The sequence below is a fragment of the Phocoena phocoena genome, chromosome 10, assembly GCF_963924675.1.
Source record: "Phocoena phocoena chromosome 10, mPhoPho1.1, whole genome shotgun sequence".
In the NCBI taxonomy this organism is placed as follows: domain Eukaryota; kingdom Metazoa; phylum Chordata; class Mammalia; order Artiodactyla; family Phocoenidae; genus Phocoena; species Phocoena phocoena.
The window spans coordinates 32,861,246-32,884,991 of NC_089228.1; the positions used below are offsets into that span (position 1 = coordinate 32,861,246).

At 40.3% G+C, this 23,746-nt stretch overlaps 1 protein-coding gene and 1 pseudogene across 1 annotated transcript in view; one reads left to right on the top strand and one right to left on the bottom strand.

Annotated features, from left to right (window-relative positions):
- Positions 1 to 23,746, top strand: part of ERC2 (ELKS/RAB6-interacting/CAST family member 2) — a 736,860-nt gene that overhangs the window by 223,480 nt on the left and 489,634 nt on the right. The gene's annotated exons all lie outside the window — the stretch shown is intronic.
- On the bottom strand, positions 10,987 to 11,688 carry LOC136129499 (adenylate kinase 2, mitochondrial pseudogene; annotated as a pseudogene).

A 23,746-nucleotide genomic window follows, 5' to 3' on the forward strand; every position in this document is an offset into this window, starting at 1 on the left:
TCCACCTCACTACAAATGACACAATTTCGTTCCATTTTATGGCTGAATAATATTCTATTGTATATATGTATCACATCTTCTTTATCCATTCCTCTGTTAATGGACATTTAGGTTGTTTCCATGTCCTAGCTGTTGTAAATAGGACTTCAATGAACATTGGGGTGCGTGTGTCTTTTTTTTTCACATGTTTATTGAAGTATAATTGCTTTACAATGTTGTGTTAGTTTCTGCTGTACAACAAAGTAAATTAGCTATACGTATATATATCCCCATATCCCTCCCTCTTGAGCCTCCCTCCCACCCTCCCTATCCCACCCCTCTAGGTGGTCACGAAGCACTGAGCTGATCTCCCTGTGCTATGCAGCTGCTTCCCACTAGCTATCTACCTTACATTTGGTAGTGTATATATATCAGTGCTACTCTCTCACTTCTCCCAGCTTCTTCTTCTGCCCCTGTGTCCTCAAGTCCATTCTCTATGCCTATGTCTTTATTGCTGCCCTGCCACTAGGTTCATCAGTACTGTTATTTTAGATTCCATATATATGTGTTAGCATACAGTATTTGTTTTTCTCCTTCTGACTTACTTCACTCTGTATGACAGACTCTAGTTCCATCCATCTCACTACAAATAACTCAATTTCATTCCTTTTCATGGCTGAGTAATATTCCATTGTATACATGTGCCACATCTTCTTTATCCATCCATCTGTTGATGGACATTTAGGTTGCTGCCATGTCCTGGCTATTGTAAATAGTGCTGCAGTGAACATTGTGGTACATGTATCTTTTTGAATTATGGTTTTCTCAGGGTATAATGCCCAGTAGTGGGATTGCTGGGTCATAATGTAGTTCTGTTTTTAGTTTTGTAAGGAACCTCCATACTGTTCTCTACAATGGCTGAATCAATTTATATTCCCACCAACAGTGCAAGAGGGTTCCATTTTTTCCATACTGTCTCCAGCACTTACTGTTTGTAGATTTTTTGATGATGGCCATTCTGACTGGTATGAGGTGATGCCTCATGGTAGTTTTGATTTGCATTTCTCTAATAATTAGTGAGGTTGAACATCTTTTCATGTGTTTGTTGGCCATCTCTAGGTCTTCTTTGGAGAAGTGTCTATTTAGGTCTTCTGCCCATTTAAAAAAAATTGTTTTTATTTACAGTTTTGGCTGCATTGGGTCTTCATTGCTGTGTGCAGACTTTCTCTAGTTGAGTCAAGTGGGGGCTTCTCTTCACTGTCGTGGCTTCTCTTGTTGTGGAGCATGGGCTCTAGGCGTGTGAGCTTCAGTAGTTGTGGCACGTGAGGTCAATAGTTGTGGCTCGTGGGCTCTAGAGCTCAGGCTCAGTAGTGTGGCACACAGGCTTAGTTACTCTGTGGCATGTGGCATCATCCTGGACCAGGGATCAAACCCATGTCCCCTGCATTGGCAGGCAGATTCTTAACCACTGTGCCACCAGGGAGTTCCATTCTGCCCATTTTTTGATTGGGTTGTTTGGCTTTTTTGTTATTGAGCTGCATGAGCTTCTTGTATATTTTGGAGATTAATCCTTTCTCCGCTGCTTCATTTGCAAATATTTTCTCCCATTCTGAGGGTTGTCTTTTCGTCTTGTTTATGGTTTCCTTTGCTGTGCAGAAGCTTTTAAGTTTCATTAGGTCCCATTTATTTATTTTTGTTTTTATTTTCATTACCCTACGAGGTGGGTCAAAAAGGATCTTGCTGAGATTTATGTCAAAGAGTGTTCTGCCTATGTTTTCTTCTAAGAGTTTTACAGTGTCTGGACTTACATTTAGGTCTTTAATCCATTTTGAGTTAATTTTTGAGTTTTGTTTTGGTATTAGGAAGTGTTTTAATTTCATTCTTTTACATGTAGCTATCCAGTTTTCCCAGAACCACTCATTGAAGAGGCTGTCTTTTCTCCATTGTATATTCTTGCCTCTTTTGTCAAAGATAAGGTGATTGTATGTGCCTGGTGTTATCTCTGGGCTTTCTGTCCTGTTCCATTGATCTGTATTTCTGCTTTTGTGCCAGTACCATATTGTCTTGATTACTGTAGCTTTGTAGTATAGTCTGAAGTCAGGGAGCCTGATTCCAAATCCATTTTTCTTTCTCAAGATGGCTTTCGTTATTTGGGGTCTTTTGTGTTTCCATACAATTTGTAAATTTTTTGTTCTAGTTCTGTGAAAAATGCCACTGGTAATTTGATAGGATTGCATTGAATCTGTACTTTGGGTAGTATAGTCATTTTCACATTATTGATTCTTCCAATCCAAGAACATGGTATATCTCTCCATCTGTTTGTGTCATCTTTTATTTCTTTCATGAGTGTCTTACAGTTTTCTGAATAGAGGTCTTTTGCCTCCTTAGGTAGGTTATTACTAGGTATTTTATTCTTGTGGTTGCAGTGATAACTGGGATTCTTTCCTTAATTTCTCTTTCTGATCTTTTGTTGTTAGTGTATGTGAATGTGAGAGATTTCTGTGCATTAATTTTGTATCCTGATACTTCACCAAATTCATTGATTAGCTCTAGTAGTTTTCTGGTGACATCTTTAGGATTTTCTGTGTACAGTATCATGTCATCTGCAAACAGTGACAGTTTTACTTTTCCAATTTGTATTCCTTTTATTTCTTTTTTTCCCTCTGATTGCCATGGCTAGGACTTCCAAAACTATGTTGAATAATAGTGGTGAGAGTGGGACCCTTGTTTTGTTCTGATATTACAGGAAATGGTTTCAGTTTTCCACCATTGAGAATGATGTTTGCTGTGGGTTTGTCATATTTGGCCTTTATTGTGTTGAAGTAGGTTCCCTCTATGCCTACTTTCTGGAGAGTTTTTATCATAGATGGGTGTTGAATTTTGTCAAAAGCTTTTCCAGCTACTGAGATTATCATATGGTTTTTATCCTTCAGTTTGTTCATATGGTGTATCACATTGATTTATTTGCATGTAGTGAAGAATCTTTGCATCCCTGGGATAAATCCCACTTGGTCATGGTGTATGATCCTTTTAATGTGCTGTTGGATTCTGTTTGCTAGTATTTTGTTGAGGACTTTTGCATCTGTGTTCATCAGTGACATTGGTGTGCACTGTTTTCTTTGTTTCTTGATATTTTTGGTTTTGGTATCAGGGTGATGGTGGCCTCGTAGAATGAGTTTGGGAGTGTTCTTCCCTCTGCAATTTTTTGGAAGAGTTTGACAAGGATAGGTGTTAGCTCTTCTTTAAATGTTTGATAGAATTCGCCTGTGAATCCATCTGGTCCTGGGCTTTTGTTTGTTGGAAGATTTTTAATCACAGTTTCAATTTCAGTGCTTGTGATTGGTCTGTTCATATTTTCTATTTCTTCCTGGTTCAGTCTTGGAAGGTTGTATTTTTCTAAGAATTTGTCCATTTCTTTCAGGTTGTCCATCTTATTGGCATAGTTGCTTATAGTAGTCTCTTATGATCCTTTGTATTTCTGCGGTGTCAGTTGTAACTTCTTTTTCATTTCTAATTTTATTAATTTGAGTCTTCTCCCTCTTTTTCTTGATAAGTCTGGCTAATGGTTTATCAATTTTGTTTATCTTCTCAAAGAACCACCTTTTAGTTTTATTGATCTTTGCTATTGTGTTCTTCATTTGTTTTTCATTAGTTTCTGCTCTGGTCTGTATGATTCCTTTCCTTCTACTAACTTTGGGGTTTTTTTGTTGTTGTTGTTGCTCTTCTTTCTCTTATTGCTTTAGGTGTAAGGTTAGGTTGTTTGAGATTTTTCTTGTTTCTTGAGGTAGGATTGTATTGCTTTAAATTTCCCTCTTAGAACTGCTTTTGCTGCATCACATAGGTTTTGGGTCATAGTGTTTTTGTTGTCATTTGTTTCTGTATTTTTTTTGATTTCCTCTTTGATTTTTTTAGTGATCTCTTGGTTATCTTGTAGCATATGGTTTAGCCTCCACGTGTTTGTGTTTTCTACAGGTTTTTTCCCCTGTAATTGACATCTAATCTCATAGCATTGTGGTCAGAAAAGATGCTTGATATGATTTCGGTTTTCTTAAATTTACTGAGGCTTTATTTGTGGCCCAAAATATGATCTGTCCTGGAGAATGTTCCATGTGCACTTGAGAAGAAAGTGTATTCTGCTGTTTTTGGATGGAATGTCCTGAAGATACCAGTTAAGTCCATCTGGTCTAATGTGTCATTTAAGGCTTGTGTTTCCTTATTAATTTTTTGTCTGATCTGTCCATTGGTGTAAGTGGGGTGTTAAAGTCCCCCACTATAATTGTGTTACTGTTGATTTCCCCTTTTATGGCTGTTAGTATTTGCCTTATGTATTCAGGTGCTCTTATGCTGGGTGAATAAATATTTACAATTGTTATGTCTTCCTCTTGGATTGATGCCTTAATCATTATGTAGTGTCCTTCCTTGTCTCTTGTAACATTCTTTAAAGTCTGTTTTGTCTGATATGGGAATTGCTAGTCCAGTGTTGTTTTGATTTCCATTTGCATGGAATATCTTTTTCCATCCCACCACTTTCAGTCTGTATGTGTCTCTAGGCCTGAGGTGGGTCTCTTGTAGACAGGATATATACGGGTCTTGTTTTTGTATCCATTCAGCCAGTCTGTGTCTTTTGGTTGGAGCATTTAATCCATTTACATTTAAGGTAATTACTGATATGTATGTTCTTATTACCATATTCTGAATTGTTTGGGGTTTGTTTCTGTATGTCTTTTCCTTCTCTTGTGTTTCCTGCCTAGAGAAGTTCCTTTAGCATTTGTTGTAAAGCTGGTTTGGTGGTGCTGAATTCTCTTAACTTCTGCTTGATTGAAAAGCTTTTGATTTCTCCATCAAATCTGAATGAGATCCTTGCTGTGTAGAATAATCTTGGTTGTAGTTTTTTCCCTTTCATCACTTTTAATATATCCTGCACTCCCTTCTGGCCTGCAGAGTTTCTGCTGAAAGATCAGCTGTTAACCTTATGAGAATTCCCTTGTATGTTATTTCTTGTTTTTCCCTTGCTGCTTTTAATATTTTTTCTTTGTGTTTAGTTTTTGTTAGTTTGATTAATATGTGTCTTGGTGTGTTTCTCCTTGGGTTTATCCTGTATGGGACTCTGTGTGCTTCCTGGACTTGATTGACTATTTCCTTTCCCTTGTTAAGGATGTTTTTGATTATAATCTCTTCACATATTTTCTCAGTCTCTTTCTTTTTCTCTTCTTCTTCTGGGACCCCTATAATTTGGATGTTGCTGGACTTAATGTTCTCCCAGAGGTCTCTGAGACTGTCCTCATTTCTTTTCATCCTTTTTTCTTTATTCTGCTCCTCGGCAGTTATTTCCACCATTCTATCTTCCAGTTCACTCATCCGTTCTTCTGCCTTAGTTATTCTGCTGTTGATACCTTCTAGTGTATTTTTCATTTCATTTATTGTGGTGTTCATCACTGATTGTTTGTTCTTTAGTTCTTCTAGGTCCTTGTTAAACATTTCTTGCATCTTCTCCATCCGTGCCTCCATTCTATTTCTGAGGTTCTGGATCATCTTTACTATCATTACTCTGAATTCTTTTTCAGGTAGATTGCCTATTTCCTCTTCATTTATTTGGTTTTGGGGGTTTTACCTTGTTCCTTCATCTGCAAGATATTTCTGTGTCTTCTCATTTTTTCTAACTTACTGTGTTTGAGGTCTGTTTTCCCCAGGCTGCAGGGTCGTAGTTCCTCTTACTTCTGGTCTCTGCCCCCAGTGAGTGAAGTTAGTCCAGTGACTTGTGTAGGCTTCCAGGTGGGAGGGACTGGTGCCTGCATTTTGGAGGGTGGAGCTGTGTCTTTTCCCTCTGATGGGCAAGACCATGTCAGGTGGTGTGTTTTGGGTTTTCTGTGAGCTTAGTATGACTTTAGGCAGCCTGTCTGCTGATGGGTGGGTTTGTGTTCCTGTCTTGCTTGTTGTTTGGCATGAGGTGTCTAGTGGTGAGGGCTGCAGGCAATTGGGTGGAACTGGGTCTTGGATTTGGATGGAGGCCTCTGTGAGAGCTCTCACTGTTAATATTCTCTGGGGCCAGGAATTCTCTGGTGGTCCAGCATCCTGGACTCAGTGCTCCCACCCCAGAGGCTCAGGCCTGACTTCTGGTCGGGAAGCCACAACCCTGCAAGCTACTTGTCATGGAAATAAAGGGGATTAAAGAAGAAGACGAAAAAAAAAGACAAACAAAACCCCAGACAAATGGTAAAAGCAAAATCAAAGATTGAAGAACAGAAACAAAGAAACACACCCAAAAGAAACAAAAACAACCAAAGAAAACAAAAAAGAAGAGAACACCACACAGACAAAAGAACCCCAAAATGAAATCAATTAAAAACAAAACTAACAAAAACACAGAACAAAAAACAAAACCAAAGCAGAGTGCCAGCTGAAGAATAAAGCAACGAAAACAGAAGAAACAGACAAAAGTGATTAAAAGGAAAAAAAAAAGGAAAAGGGAAAAAAACCACAGGACAACAGAAGAGCAAAGTAAAAATAGAAATATAAAAGATTAAAAATATATTAAAAAAAACAGAACAAAAAAGCAAAGTAAAAATAGAAATATATAAAAAGATAAAAAATATGTTTAAAAAAATCCCCAAGGACTACATAAAAAAAAAAAAAACCCCAAAAACAGAACTAGCAACAGAACAAATCAAAACATAATAGTAGTAATAATGTTTTCCTGGGGTCTCAGATGTCAGTGTCCTTGCCCCCGCTGTGAGCCACAGCCCACCTTTGCCTCCCCACGAGGCCCTCCAGTGCCGAGGCTGGTCTCTGGATCTGCTGTGGGCCTGTGGAGATAGCTTAGACTCTGATCTGGCCCTACTCCCACATGTGCTTGCCCCCAAAGTCCACGGCTGCTAGAGCTAGACTGTTTTCATTTGTGGGAACACTCGTCCGCTCAGATATTCTGTACACGCAGGGTCTCCCTAGCTGATGACGGGGATTTAACCTGCAGGTTGTACAACTGATGGAAAGATTTTCACTCCTCTTCCTTAGTCACCCCACCCCTGGGGCCTGTCTGTGGTTTTATCCCCAGCTCTGCATGTGGGCCACCCACAGGAGTTTGCTACCAAGGCTGCCCTGGAGCACTTGGGTCTGCCCTGGTGAGGACAGGGCGTGGAGGTGGTATGGCTCCTTGGATCATGGGAGCCCTGGCGGTGCCAGGTGTGCAAGGAAGCCAGCGGCCATGGGCTCAAGAGATATGACCCTAGTGGGAGCCTTTTCTAATGCCTGGTGGAAGTTGCTGAAGGCCAGCCCTGGCTAGGCTTTTTCTAGTGCCTGGTGGTAGGCATGTGAGGGCCAGCCCTGGCCGGGTTTCTTTTAGTGCCCAGCGGCAGATGCGTGAAGGTCAGCCCTGGTAGGACTTTTTTTATTGCCCGGCTGCAGGTGCCGGTTTGTGGAGAGACGGAGGCTACGGTGGTGGCTCCGTGTGACTCAGCAGAAGTGCCCTGCTTCCATCGCAGTCTGGTTTTCCTTCATAGGCATTCCCTGTTGTGGATTTCCTCCCTCCCGTCCCCTCAGGCCATCTCCCCACAGCCAACAGCAGTCGTCGCCCAGGTTTGCTCTCTAATCACCACGCACCAGCTCCCAGCCCCTGTGTACACTGGTGGACACACGTCCCTGCCTGGGGCACGCAGGACTGTGGTGGCTCGTCTGCCACAGATCGGTTGCTTCAACCTCCTCTGACAGCCTCAAATGTTTCCCTTCTGTCCCAACCTATTTTGCTGTCGGTGAGGGGGCTTCCCCGGATGTGGAAATCTCTCCCCTGCTTCATTTCTCCCCTCCACCCCCCAGGGTGCAGGTCCTGTCCCACTTCCTCCCCTCCTCCTTCTCCCTTCTTTCTTTTGTCCTACCCAGTTATGTGGGGATCTTTATAGTCCTTTCTGGTGTCCAGGGTCTTCTGCTAGTGTTCAGCCGGTGTTCTGTGAGAACTGTTGCATCTTTAGATGTATTCCTGATGCATCCGTCCTCCTACTCCTCTGCTATCTTGGAACCCCCCGCATGCCGGCTTTTTAGTCGTGGCATGTGGGCTTCTTAGTTGAGGCATGCAGACTCTTAGTTGCAGCATGCATGTGAACTCTTAGTTTCCTAAACAGGGATCGAACCCAGTCCCCCTGCATTGGGAGCATAGAATTTTACCCACTGGGCCACCAGGGAGGTCCCGTTTATGTTCTCTTGGTAGTGTCCTTTTCTGTGCAGAAGCATTTAGTTTAATGTAGTCCTATTTGCTTATTTTTGTTTTTGTTTTCCTTGTCTGAGGAGACAAAGGAAAAAAAAATACTGCCAAGATAGATGTCAAATAGTGTACTGCTTATATTTTCCTCTTGGAGTTTTATGATATCAGGTCTTATATTTAAGCCTTCGATCCGTTTTGAGTTTATTTTTGTATACGTGTGAGAAAGTAGTCCAGTTTGATTAGTTTGTATGTAGCTGTCCAGTTTTCCCCACATCATTTACAAGACCGTCTTTTCCCCATTGTATACTTTTGCTTCCTTTGTCATAAATTAATTGACCATATAAGCATGGGTTTATTTCTGCACTCTCTATTGTGTTCCATTGATTTACATGTCTGTTCTGGTATCAGTATGATACTGTTTTGATTACTGTAGCTTTGTAGATGTAGGTTGCAATTAGGGAGCATGATACTTCTAACTTTGTTCTTCTTTCTCAAGATTGCTTTGGCTCTTCAGGGTCTTTTGTGTTTCCATATAAATTTTAGGATTATTTGTTCTAGTTCTTTGAAAAATGCATTGGAATTTTGATAGGGATTGCACTGAATCTGTAGATTGCTTGAATAGTATGGCCATTTTAACAATATTCAGTACAGTCCATGAGTGTGGCATATCTTTCCATCTGCTTGAGTCATAATCAATTTCTTTCATCCCTGTCTTACAGTCTTCTAAGGACAAATCTTTTACCTCCTTTTCTAGGTTTATGCCTAGGTATTTTATTCTTTTTGATGAAATTGTAAGCAAGGTTGTTTTATTACTTTTTCTTTCTGAGAGTTTGTTAGTGAATACAAATGCAACAGATTTCTATATATTTTGTATCCTGCAATTTTACTGAATTCATTTATTAGTTCTCATAGTTTTTTGGATTTAAGATTTTCTGTATATATTATCATGTCATCTGCAAACGGTGACAGTTTTACTTCTTTCTTTGTAATTTGGGTTCCTTTTATTTTTCTGATTCCTGTGGCTAGGATTTTCAGTATTATGTGTCTTGCTTAACTAAGACTCCTGATACTATGTTGAATAAAAGTGACAAGAGTGGGCATCCTTGTCTTGTTCCTCAATTAAAGGGAATGCTTTCAGCTTTTCTCTGTTGAGTATGATGTTGGCTGTGGGTTTGTCATATATAGACTTTCTTACATTGAGATATGTTCCCTCTATACCCACTTTGTTGAGAGTTGTTACCATAAATAGATGTTGAATTTTGTCATGTTTTTTCTGCATCTATTGAGATGATCATATGATTTTTAGTCTTCAGTTTGTTAATGTGGTGTACCACATTGATTAATTTGAGGATAGTAAACCATTGTTGCATCCCTGGGATAAATCCCTCTTGATTATGGTGTATGATCCTTTTAATGCACTGCTGAATTCTGTTTGCTAATATTTCATTGAGGATTTTTGCATCTATGTTCATTAATGATATTGGCCTATAATTTTCTTTCTTTGTGAAAATCTTTGTCTGTCTTTGGTATCACAGTGATGCTGGCCTTGTAGAATGAGTTCAGAAGCATTCCTTCCTCTTAATATTTTGGAATAGTCTGGCTAGGATAGGTGTCAGCTCACCTTTAAATGCTTGGTAGAATTCACCTGTGAAGCTGTCTTGTCCCGACTTTTGTTTCTTGGGATTTTGTTTTAGAAGTAACTGATTCAGTTTCATTCCTGGTAATCTGTCTGTTCATATTTTTTTATTTCTTCCTGATGCCATCTTTGGAGATTGTATGTTTCTAGGAATTTATCCACTTCTTCTAGGTTATCCATTTTATTGGCATATGATTGTTCATAGTAGTCTCTTAATCCTTTGGATTTCTGTGGTGTCAGTTGTAACTTCTCTTTCATTCCTCGCTCCCTCCCTCCCTTCCTTTTTTTTTTACAAACTTTTAACATACTTTATTGATTTAGGGGCCAAACAAGGCATCATTTGGACAGTTAAGAAAGGCACCTCATTGAAAATAATACATCACAGTGCTGTTGAGTGATCCCAGTCACAGGATTTGAGGATGGAAAGGACAGTCTTTGGATAATGTTGCTTAGGACACTTGCTTATTTATTAAAAAGGGTTCTTTCACACGACATGGGTGGAGGAAGGCAAGAGTGTAGGAATGTAGCATATGCTGGGTGGCTGCCAAGAGCTTACCCACGAGAGCAGGTGGGCTGGTAAATCAGTGATAAGTTGGGAGGGGAGTGAGACCAGCTGCCCCACCTGCCCCATGACTCCAGTAAACCTGATGTGCTGAGCCATTGCTCCCATGTGCACACTCCATATCTCTTTCAAATGGGGAGATGACTTTTTGATCTCATGGTATGGGGAACCAGGGTTAGTAGTTAACTCCTGCCCTGTTCCAAGCTACAGGACAGACAGGACAACAGTGTGATTTCCTGCGTTCCTGGGCTGGCATGAGGTTCCCATAAAAGCTGAGGTCTTAGGGCACTGGCTTTAAAAAATACTGTCACCAGTCTGGAGTAAATGACAACGTGATTCCTTAGAAATAATACTGCCTCTCCCTGTTTCTATTTCTGTCCTCCAGTCAGTGTTTTAAAAAATTAATTTTTCCCTTTGCTTATACTTTTTGAGACTTCTACTCCATGTAAAAGAAATCGCTTCACCACAGCACTGCTGCTCTTCCCATTCTCCTCTTGACCCCTCACCACTCCTCCCTCTCCATCCTTACCCTGACCACCCCTGCCCTCTGCCCAGTATCTAAGAGCAGGGATCATGCCATGGAGTGATGAGCAGTGGTGTAGCCTTGGCCTTTTGTTACTAGGATGTAACTTTGGAGAAGGCTGCTAGGATGCTTGCAGACATGACATCGGGGGTCTGGGATGCATCAGTGGTAGAGTGGATCCCCCGTTTACTGTAGTAAACCAGTGGGGTTGTCTGAGTGTGGTAGGCCTCCAGGCAGATTTTTAAGGCCTTCTCATTATCATCTGATCGGTGGACCAAGGGTTCCCCTGTGATGTCATCTTTCATGGGCTCCGTTGGGAAGTTGAACTCCTTGTGGTAGGAATGGCCACTCTGGGGGTGAATCTGTCATCCTGTGATTCTCCAGATCAGCAGAGAGTCTGGAATGTTGAATTCAGTCACAGAATCAAGCTTCTGTTTCCTCTTTTCCATGAGGTCATCAAGCATTTCTGCCTGCCCCACAGTTCAAGGGAAGCCATCTAGAAGAAAACCATTTTTGCATGGAGGGGTCTCCAAATTTTTCTCAATGCACTCCACGACCATTCCATCTCTCACCAGTTTCCTGGCACCCATAGTTGCCTTCAGCTTTTTTCCCAGCTCTGAGCCAGAAGCCACTATGGCCTTCAGAATGTCTCCAGTAGCCAAATGGCAGACACGGAAGTTTTCAGCGAATTTGGGTGCCTGGGTACCCTTGCTGGCTCTGGGTGGCCCCAGAAGCACAGACCGGATGCCTTTAGGACACTTTTGAGCCCGTTTGACTGCAGGCACGTTGGGAACCATGGCCGCCGAAGCTTCTCACTCTCTTTCATTTCCGATTTTATTTATTTGGGCCTCTTTCATTTTTTTCTTGATGAGTCTGGCTAAAGGTTTATCAATTTTTATCAATTTTATGTTTTCTAAGAACAAATTCTTAGTTTTATTGATTTTTTTTCTATGTTTTTCTTAGTCTCTATTTCATTTGCTTCTGCTCTGATCTTTATTATTTCCTTCCTTCTACTAACTTTGGGTGTTGTGTGTTCTTTTTCCTCTAGGCATAAGGTTAGATTGTTTATATGAAATTTTTCTTGTTTCCTGAGGTAGGTCTGTATTGTTATAAATTTCCCTCTTAGATTTGCTTTTGCAACCCATTCATTTTGGATCATTGTGTTTTCATTTCCTCTTTGCTTCAGGACGCACTGGTTGTTTAGTAGCATAGTGTTTTGTGTTTTTTGCAGTGTTTTCCTTGTAGTTTATTTCTAATCTTATACCATTGTGGTCAGGAAACATGCTTGATATGATTTCCGTCTTTTTAAATTCATTGAGATTTGTTTTGTGGCTTAGCCTGTGATCTATCCTGGACAATGTTCCATGTGCACTTGAAAAGAATGTTTTTCTGCTGTTTTTGGAGAAATGTTCTTTATGTGTCCGTTAATTCCATCTGATGTATCATTTAAGATCAGGGTTTTCTTATTGATTGTCTGGATGATGTGTCCATTGAGGTAAGTAGGGTGTTAAAGTTCCCTACTAATTATTGTATTACCGTCAATTTCTCTTTTTATCTCTGTCAATATTTGCTTTATGTATTTAGGTGCTCCTATGTTCAGTGCATATATATTTACAATTGGTGTATCTTCTTGTTGGATTGATCCTTTTATCATTATGTAATGCCCTTCTTTGTCTCTTGTTACAATACTTGCTTTAAAGTCTGTTTTGTCTCATATAAGTATAGCTACCCCAGCTTTCCTTTTGTTTACATTTGCATGGAATACTTTTTTCCATCCTCTCACTTTCAGTCTCTGTGTGTATTTAGCTCTGAAGTGAGTCTCTTGTAGGCAGCATATAGATGGGTCTTGTTTTTATCCATTCATCCACTCTGTCTTTTGATTGGCAAATTTAGTTCATTTACAATTTAAAGTAATTCTTGATAGGTATGTACTTATTGCCATTTTGTTGATTGTTTTCCAGTTGTTTTTGTGTGCTTTTTAGTTTTCTTACACTTATTTTGCTCTCTTCCCTTGTGATTTGATGACTATCTTAAGTGTTTGGAATCCTTTCTCTTTTTGTGTGTGTTTCTATTATAGTTTTTTGGTTTGTGGTCACCATGAGGTTCATATAAAACAATTTATATATATGGGGTTATTTTAAGTTGATGATCTCTTTAGTTTGAATGCGTTCCAACAACCCTGTGTTCCTCCCAACCACATTTAATGTTTCTGACATCATATTTTATATCTTTTTATTTTGTGTATCACTTAACTACTTATTGTGGATATAGATGTTTTTTGCTACTTTTGTCTTTTTGCTTTCCTACTAGCTTTATAAGTGGTTCATCTACTACCTTAACTGTATGTTTGCTTTTACCAGTGAGATTTTTTCTTTCATAATTTTTATATTTCTAATTGTAGCCTTTTCTTTTCCACTTAAAGAAGTCCACTTAACGTTTCTTGTAAAGTTGGTTTAGTGGTGCTAAACTCTTAGGTTTTGCTTATCTGTAAAACCTTCTATCTCTTCTACAAATCTGAATGATAACCTTGCCAAGTAGTGTATTCTTGGTTGTGGGGTTTTTCCTTTCATCGCTTTGGGTATATTGTGCCACTCCCTTCTGATCTGCAAAGCTTCTGTTGAAACATCAGGTGATAGTCTTATGGGAGTTCCCTTGTACATAACTAATTGCTTTTCTCTTGCTGCTTTTAAAATTCTCACTTTAACTTTTGCCATTTTAAATATGCTATGTCTTGATGTGGCCCTCTTTGGGCTCATCTTGTTTGGGACTGTCTCTGCTTCCTGGACTTGGATGTGTTTCCTTTGCCAGGTTGGGGACGTTTTCAGCTATTATTTCTTCAAATAATTTCTCTGCCCCTTCCTCTTAACTCTTCTCCTTCTGGGACCCCTACAAGGCTAATGTTAGTATGCTTGATATTGTCTCAAACTATCATTTCTTTGATGCTTTTTTCTGTTCAGCTTGGGTGATTTCCACTACTTTGTCTTGCAGATTGCTGATCTATTCCTCTGTATCATTTAATCTACTGTTGATTTCATCTAGTATATTTTATTTTATTTTATTTTTGGCTGCATTGGGTCTTCGTTGCTGTGCATGGGCTTTTCTCTGGTTGAGGCGGTCAGGGGCTACTCTTCGTTGCGGTGCGCAGGCTTTTCGTTGTGGTGGCTTCACTTGTGGATCATGGGCTTTAGGCACACAGGCTTCAGTAGTTGTGGCACGTGGGCTCAGTAGTTGTGGCTCGTGGGCTCTAGAGAGCAGGCTCAGTAGTTGTGGCTCATGGGCTTAGTTGCTCCGTGGCATGTGGGATCTTCCCGGACCAGGGCTTGAATCCGTGTCCCCTGTATTGGCAGGCGGATTATTAACCACTGCGCCACCAGGGAAGCCCTTGTCTAGTATATTTTAAAATTTCATTTATTGTATTTGTCAGCTCTGTTTGGTTCTTCTTTATATCTTTAAACTCTATTGACATTCTCACTGTGTTCATCCATTATTCTCCCCCTTTTTAAGAATTACCTTGAACTCTTTATTGGATAGATTGCATATCTCCACTTTTTTAGTTTATTTTTTCTGGCTTTGTCTTGATCCTTTATTTGGAACATATTTCATTGTCTCCTCAATTTGCCTAATTCTCTGTGTTTATTTCTATGTCTGAGATAGGTTTGTTACATTTCTCAATCTTGGAGAAATGTACCAGAAATGTGGAAGACTTCCTATGAGGTCCAGTACCTTTCTGTTTTGGCAGAGCCAACTTACTCATCATGCTGGTAGACGGGGTGGGCTCCTGGCTTGGTTGGCTACAAGGCCTTGCCTCATGTGGTGGCTGTGGGTCTGCCAGTGGGCAGGGTAGGCTTTCTGTGACATTGGTTGCATGGCCTTTGGAGCCTGGTGTTGGTGCCAGACTTCTGGTGGGTGGAGCGGGTGTCCACGTGGTTGGGTGTGAAACCTTGGGGGCCTGGTGCTGATGCTGGCCTGCTAGTGGGTGAGGCCAGGTACTGGTGTGTCTAGGTGCACAGCCTGTGGGTCATAGAGCTGGTGCCAGGTTACTGGTAGCTGGGTAAGACCCCAATGCTAATAGGCTAGAGGGAGGATTCCAGACTACTGCTTCTGTGCTGGGACTTGAAGTGTGTGAGATTTTGCTTATGCCCTCTGAGAGCTGAGTCTGTTTTCCATAACCCTCCATCTCTCCCAAACATAAGCCCCACTGGTTTACGAAGGCAGACATTCTTCAGGTTTGTCTTCCCAGTGTAGGAGCCCAGTATGGGGTTTGGACACCTTGTTCCTTCGGGAGGTCTTCTAGCATTGTGATATTTTTCCCATTTGTGGGTTGTGGGTCCTGACTAACCGTGTCTCTGCCCCTCCTACTTGTTTCATTGTGCTTCCCTCTTTATATATATATTTAGTTGTGGAACATCTTTTCTTCTCGTCTTCAGGTGGTTCTCATAGACACTTGCTCTGTAAGTAGTTGTAATTTTGGTGTGTTCATGGGAAGAGGTGAGTTCAGGGTTTTCCTCCTCTACCATCTTGGCCTGGATCAGGCTAGACTTCCTAAACAACAAAATCCTTGCTCAACTTTCTTCTCTACTTCATATGGGTTTCCTCCCTCTCTTATGGGTTCCCCTCTGAACTCTCCCTTAAGAAATCACTTACATAAAAGTCCTTGTCTCAGACTGTACCTCTTAGGAATCTGACCTAAGATATAGAAATGCACTAAGGTAAATGACCTGGGTACTGCTGAGATCACCTGACACTGTGTCATATAAGAAACAGTGGGTAGAATAGGACTCTTTAGTAGGAAAGACTTTGGACTGGGAAGCTGTCATCATGGGATAAGAACCTGTCACCATGGAAGAGGAACCTGACTTGTTCTTTTCTCCTTGAAAGAGTAGAACAAACCTCTGTATATAGACGCTTCAGAGCCATGTATGCCACCTCAGTGTGGACAGAACTGTCTAATAGGGGATTCCAAAGGTTAGTAAAAGATTAACCACACTATATTAGTTGCTATTGCTGCCATAACAAATTAGCACACATTTAGCACAACACAAATTTATTAGCTCATAGGTCAGCAGTTCTGGTACATCATGACTCAGTTGGATTTTTTGCCTTGACTCTCAGACCAAAACCAGTGTGCTCCTTTCTAGAGGTTCTTGAGATCAATGTGCTTCCAAGCTTCTTTAGGTTGTTGGTCAAATCTAGTTCCTTGTGTTTGTAGAACCAAGGTCCCCATTTCCTTGATGGCTATTAACTGGGGACCATCCTCATTCCTTGGAGGCCCCTTCTGGTCCTTTCACATGGCCCCTATATCTCAGAACCAACAGTGGCACATTGAAACTTTCTCATGCTTAGTGGTCTCTCTGGCTTCCCCATCTGCTACTTCTGTCTTCTGCCTCAGTCAGAATAAGTTCTGAGCTTTGAAAGGGCTCATGTGATTAGATTGGGCCCACCCAGATACCTTAATATAGATATTAAGATTCCTATCTTAATATCTATAACCTTAATTACATCTGGAAAGCCCCTTTTGCCATGTAATATAATGTATTCACAGGTTTTGGAAATGAGTGGACATCTTTGTTAGTGGGTGTTATTCTGCTGACTGTAGTTTGCCCTCTGCCCCTTACAGATTCATGTTCCTCCCAAATAAAAAATACATTCGCTCCATCCCAAAGTCTCAAAGGTCTCATCCCATAACAACATCAACTCAGAGTCCCCAAATCTCATCAGTTCAAAATTCCCATCATCTAAATCGTCTAAAATTATGTACGGATGAGGCTCTTGGTATAACCTATTATGTACAACTCCTGAGGCACAATTCCTCTCCATCAGGGGACGTATGAAACTAAAACAATTTATCTGCTTCCAATAGACAATGATAGGTTAGGCATAGGATAAGTTACAGACGTTCCAGGTTAAATAAGGGAGAAATGGAAGGTAAAAGGGAGCTACTAGGTCCAAGGCAGTTTCAAAATCCAGCAGGGCAAACTTCACTAGGTTTCAAGGCCTGGAAATAATCCTCTGTGGTTCTTGGTTCCATGCTAAAAACCTATCGCATCCGTTTTTCTCAGGCGCTCTCCCATTCAAGTACTAACCAGGCCCAAAGCTTGCTTAACTTCCAAGATCAGTTGAGATCAGGTACACGGGTAGAGGTGAATGACCAGGATGCTGCTGAGAGCACCCAACATTGTGCCATGTAAGACATAGTGGATAGAATAATGACTGCTTAGTAAGAAAGACTTTGGACAAAGAAGCTCTCGTCATGGGAGGGATGGATCCTGTTTTCTTCATGTTCCCAAATGAGTAGAACAAAGGCCATTGTATATAAGGTTCAAGGAGAAGTATTTCAGCTCAGAAAGAGTCCTCTGGTAGATTTCTGTTGGAGTCCAAAAATGGTTAAAGACTAACCACCCACCTGTACTTTTCCATGAAGCTTTCCATAGTCCTTCCCTCATCAGGCCTGGATGCTTACCTCTCATTCTCTCCCATTAGCATATTGTTCAAAACTGGTGAGGGCCTAACAGGACTGAAAAACAAACCAGAAGTCAGGTTCAGTTAGCTGTTAAAACCCTAGACGGGCTTCCCTGGTGGCGCAGTGGTTGAGAGTCCATCTGCCGATGCAGGGGACGCGGGTTCGTGCCCCGGTCCGGGAAGATCCCACATGCTGCAGAGCGGCTGGGCCCGTGAGCCATGGCCGCTGAGCCTGCGCGTCCCGAGCCTGTGCTCCGCAACGGGAGAGGCCACAACAGTGAGAGGCCCGCATATCGTAAAAAAAAAAAAAAAAAAAAAAAAAAAAACCCTAGACATTTGCAGAGCGTGAAGGAAACACAAATAGCAATCTAAACCTGGTGTTATGTTAGTAATTAAGGGCGTGAGTTTAAGAGTCAGATACCTTGGTCACACTCTCAAGTTTACTAGTTCTGTGATCTTGGGCATATTATTTAACTCTCTGAGTTTGAGTGTTTGCAGCTTTGTCATGGGGGTGGTAACTCCTACCTATAGGGGTGTTATGCAGATTCACCCAGGAGCTAGATGGGAGGCATGGAGATTGGCATATGGTAAGCATTCTGTAAATGGTGGCTGCTATTATTGTGGTCTGGTAATCTAGTTATGTATTCCCTCTTCCACTAGACAGTCAAGTTCCTTGAGACCTGACATGTTACAAAGTCACTGTGCTACATCTATTTTATTTTAAATTATTTTTTAAAATAATTTTTAAAATTTTATTTTATTGAGATGTAGTTGATTTACAATATCATAAGTTGCATGTATGCAACATAGTGATTCACGATTTTTAAAGGTCGTACTCCATTTATAGTTATTATAAAAATCGGCTGTACTCCCTGTGCTGCATAATATATCCTTGTAGCTTATTTATTATATTCTTTGTAGTTTGTACTTCTTAACACCCTACCCCTATCTTGCCCCTCCCTGTTACATTTATCTTTGATATCTCTGTAATGTTTATTACGTGTTAGGTCCTTAGTAATTATTGAATTAAATAACTAAACTTTATTATTTAGTTTATTTGGGACAAACTTTATCCCAAAAAACTTTGGACATCGCTAACACCACTGGCCAAATATTTGAAAGCTGGCGTCTCATTCTATTACTTTCTATTGTTCCCAGGATCATAGTGTCCAAAGGAACAAGATAAATCTGTCAAACCATCTTTAATGCAGATTTAGCAAAAAGTCAGTTATATATCAAAACAAATTAAGGGAATTGTGTATGTGCAGAGATTCAGATGGTATGGTCTTATGTTCCCAAATATCCATTTTTTGTGAAGACTAAAAAAATAATTTAACAGTAAGTTTACTTCGCTGTACAGTAGAAACTAACACAACATTGTAAAATAACTCTACCCCAATTAAAAAAAACAGTAAGCTTATATCATTTTTACATATTTCCATTGAAACTGCTTTCCCATCTCTCTGGAATTTGAAGTCTTCTGTATAAGACCAAGATCTTCATGAGAACCTGAATGGCCTTACACAGCCTGTCCTTTTCCTAGCCCTGACCTCTTGGGCCTCATCTCCCAGCACCCTCTTCATCACTCTCTCCACTCCAACAGCACTGTGCAACTCACCATCTGCCGAAACCTCTAGGCATGATATCACTTCCGGAGTGTAAGCCAGGTATGTTCTGTGTTTTACCTGGCACATAGTGGTCCTTCAGTATTTCTTGAATTATTCAGGGAGACCCAGTGGCGACGATAGCCAGTATCAGATCACAGAACAAGTGGCAGGGAAGGCATTCTGCCAGGCTTCATTCTGTAATATACTTTCAGGAATACTAATAACCATTCAGGGGCAACAAGAAAAATAAGGATGAGTTTCAGTGATTGAGAGTGTGCTGAGTGCCAGCCCAGCCAAGCACTATACATGCTTACCTCAACTCAACTTCACCATCCTGAGGATCAGAAAACATTCAGGCACGTGCCTAAGGTCACACACCTAGTAGATGGAGTGGACAGGATCCATTTAACTGTAGTGGATGAATTTTAAAACTTTTAAGAGCTTTCCAAATAGTGAGGTTTCATTTTTAACGTTTGTTTTTGTTTTATTATGTGGGCAAAGAATGTGTCCTATATCACTTCTGCCTTTTGGAATCCATTTGAGATTTTTCTTGGTGGTCTGGTATGTGATCAATCTGTTTAAATATTCCATGGAATCTTGAAATGGAAATCTATAGGATCCAAAATAGAATTGTCTATTAATTCAGTCTTACTAATTATATCACTTAAATCTTTTACGTAGTTATTTTTTAGTACTTGATCTTTCAAACATTGAGAATGCTGTTAATATTTGAAAGTAACTGTTTTTTATCCACTTCTGTGTGCCTCACCATGTTTGCCATTTGTTTTAATATCTAATATGGAGATCAGTACCAGACAACTGTTATTGAGAGTAAGTTTCTGTATGTTTTCAAGTACTCAAGAAAAGATTGAGAAATGGAAGACTGAATCAAAGGAAAATTATGGAGGTGGCTACAATGAAAGAAGCCAGTGGAGATAAAGGTGTCACCTTTAAATATCAAATCAAAGCCAAGTGGTGAAACATGGGCAGTAAGCGTGGTGGTTAGAAGCAGAGACCCTGGAACCAGACTTCCTGGCATAAATCCCAGCAGTGCAGTGCAGTAGACTGGGCAAGTTATTAACTTCTCTATGCTTCCATTTCTTGGTGTGAAAAAATGGTGATAATAATAGTACCTACCTAAGGAGGTTATTGTGATGATTAAACAAGTTACTATTTATAAAGTGCTTGGAAGAGTGCTTAGCACATAGCAGTGTATAAGTACCTATTAGCTATTATCATCCTTCACATCAGACTCCTTTTGGTCCAAAGGAATTCTAGAACCACCAGGCTTATAAGTATAATGTCAATTGTACTGTTTCATTCAATGTGTCTATATTAATTGAGCACTTACTCTTGGCAGGCACTATGTTAGTTACTGGGAGTATAATGGACATACAGGGTCCCTATGCTCATGGAATTTACCACTCAGTGGTAAATACAGACACGAAGCTATTAATTGCAGCCATATCCAATGATAGGAAGAAAAGGTACACAGTGCTATGAGAGTCTAAATGAGGGTGGAGGAGGATGTAGACTAGTCTGGAGGGTCAGGTAATGGCTCTTCTGTGACGTATTTGTAATCTACGGCTTTAAAATAAATTACCCCAAACACTTAGTGTCTTAATACAGCAAATGCTTATTATCTCATAGATTCTGTGGGTCTGGAATATAGGAGTCACTTAGCTCAGTGATTCTGGCTCAGAGTACCTCAAGAGGTTGCAGTCAAGCTGTTGGGTAGGGCCACAGGCATCTGAAGGCTTCACCGAGGCTAGACATCCACTTCTACAATGGCTTATTCACATGACTGTTGGCAGGAGGCCTCAGTTTCATGTCATATGGGCCTCTCTTTAGAGCTTGAATGTCCTCAGGATGTGGCAGCTGGCTTCTCCCAGAACAAGTGGTCCAAGAACGTGAGCAAGAAGGATGCCATAATGTCTTTTATGACCAAGCCTCAGAAGTCACACATGTTACTTCTACTGTATTCTATTTGTTAGAACTGAGTTATTAAGTCCAGTCCACAGGCAAGGGGAAGATATTTAGGCTTCACCTTATAAAGGGAATATACAAACTTTGTGGACATATTTTAAATTACCACACAAGGAGATGGCTAGATTGATTATTGAAGATATTCTAGACCAGGGGTTGACAAACTTTATGTACAAGGCCAGGTAGTAGATATTTCTTGCTTTGTGAGTCCATATTGTCTCTGTTATAACTACTCAACTCTGCCATGAAATGAAATGAAAGCAACCATAGACAATATGTAAGTGAATGGATGTAGTAGTGTTTCAATAAAACTTTATTTACCAGAACTGATGGTGGGCTATAGTTTGCTGACCCCTACAGATACAAGAGATGAAAAGGGTAGAGGATTATTTCAAGCAGAAAACCAGAATGTTTCATAAAGAACAGAAGTATTGGGCACTTAAGAGTAAAGGTACCAAAAAAAGGTTTTTTTTCATGTACTAGGAGGTTTACTACAAAATTGTTTGTAATAGAAAAAAAGAATAGAGAACGCTTATTTCCGCACATAAATTCTAAAAACATAAATATTGTTGAGGTAAAAACCAAAATGCAAAAGCTTTGTGCAATATGGACAGCTGTCATTTATGTAAATGAGAAAACAATGTACTCTGTTGTTAGATTTTACTATTTATGAGGACATACATATGTAATAAAAGCACAGAACATGCATGAGAAAGACACCAACTTTAGATGATGGTTTCTCTCTAGCAGAATGGAAGTGGTGAAGGTTGTGGAACTTAAACAGTTTCTGTTATATATTTATGGTTTAAAAATTTATTTTTAATTGTGATGAATACACACAACATAAAATTTACTACCTTAACCATTCTTAAGTGTACAGTTCAGTAGTGTTAAGTATATTCACACTGTTATGCAACCAATCTGGAGAACTTTTTCATTTTGCAAAATCGAAACTCTGTACCCATTAAACAACTCTCCATTTCCCCCTGCTCTCAGCCCCTGGCAGTAATCATTCTACTTTCTGTTTCTATGGTTTTGACTACTCTAGATGCCTCCTATCAACCATACAGTATTTGTCTTTTTGTGACTGCTTTATTTCACTAAGCATAATGTCCTTGAGTTTTATCCACGTTGTAGCAGGTGTTAGAATTTCCTTCCTTTAAAGCTGAGTAATACATTGTATGTATACACCACATTTGATTATTCATCCATCTGTTGATGGACACTTCAGTTGCTTCCACCTTTTGGCTTTTCTGATAATGCTGCTATGAACATGGGTGTACAAATCTAAAACAGAGTTTTGATGAAAGAAATGATCAGTAAATCATTGTGCAGTATAGCAGCCTGAGCAAATATAGTAGCCTGAAGGTCTTTTTTCCTTCCATTCTCCCACAGCACATTCCAGTCAGACTTTCACTCACACTATCCACCTACTGGATAGTCAAGTTTATTAATGCCCTGCTTGTTGCTAAGTCCTGTGGTCTTTCCTCTGGCCTCATCCTATTAACTGCTCAGCAGCAGTTGATAAGGTGGTCATTCCTGCATCCTGGGCTTATTTGCTTCACTTGATTTCCAGGATGCTACTCTCCTGGTTCTTTTCCTACCTTTATTTCTTCTCAGTCTCCTTTGCTGCTTCCTCCTCACTTCTCAGACCCCTTAATGTTGGATTGCCCCTGGGCTCAGTCCTCTGATTTCTCCTCTCCTCTCTATGCTTAGTCCCTAGTTGGTTTTATCTAGGCTCATTGCTTTAAATGCTATCCACCGATTTCAAATTTGTAATTGTAGCTTTTACTTCTCCCCTCACATCCAACTCATCTACTAAACCGCCTACTCAGCATCTCCACTTGAATGTCTAATAGCATCACAAACTTAACACAGGCAAAACCAAACTCTTGATTCCCATAACTCCCACTTCTCCCCACTCTTGCCTATGTTGGTATTCCACCTCCATTCTTCGTATTGCTCAGGCTAAAAGCCTTGAAGCCATCCTTTACTTGTCTCTTTCTCTAATCCCAGGCCATCTATCAAGAAGTCAAGTGAGCCTCACCTTCAAAGTATATCCAAACTGAGTTCCTTCCCATTGCCTCCACTGTGGTCCAAGGTTCTGTCATCCCTTGTCGGGGTTACTCTAGTTTCTTCTTACTAGGCCCTATGGTTCTTCTCTTACCTCCCTCCTCAATCCAAAACCATACTTCAGTCCAATAGCTGAAGTAATCCTTTATGAATGTGCATCACATCCATATCATGGTTTGTCTTTCCTCAGAACCTTCCAGTGGATCCCCATTTTTCTCAGAGTAAAACCAGTATCCCTACAGTGGACTCCAAATGTATACCTATCTTCCCATCATCCCCCACCCCTGGACTTCTCCGACCAACTACTTTCCCCATCCCTTATGCAGCTCTAGCCATGTACGTAAATATTTACTATTCCCTCTGCCTGGAATATCTGCACAACTGGTTCCTTCATTTCCTTTAGATCTTTGTTCAGATGTCACCTTTTCCTGAAGCTTTCCCTAATCACCCTATTTAAAATGGCTATCAATCCCTCACCTCCCAAATGTCCCACTCCACCTTCATGACTTATTTTCCTTTACAGCACTTATGACAAACTGGTTTAGTCACCTTTTTAAATTGTGCCTCTCTCCAATTGGAATTTGAAATGAAAAAACACATGAGGACTGAGACGTTTGTCTATTTGGTTTACTGCTGTATTTCCTATATCCCTTGCGTCAAATTATTTTTTGAATATATGAAGCTCTGCTGTATCTTAAGACTGACCTGAGTTGATGCTGAGATTATAGTG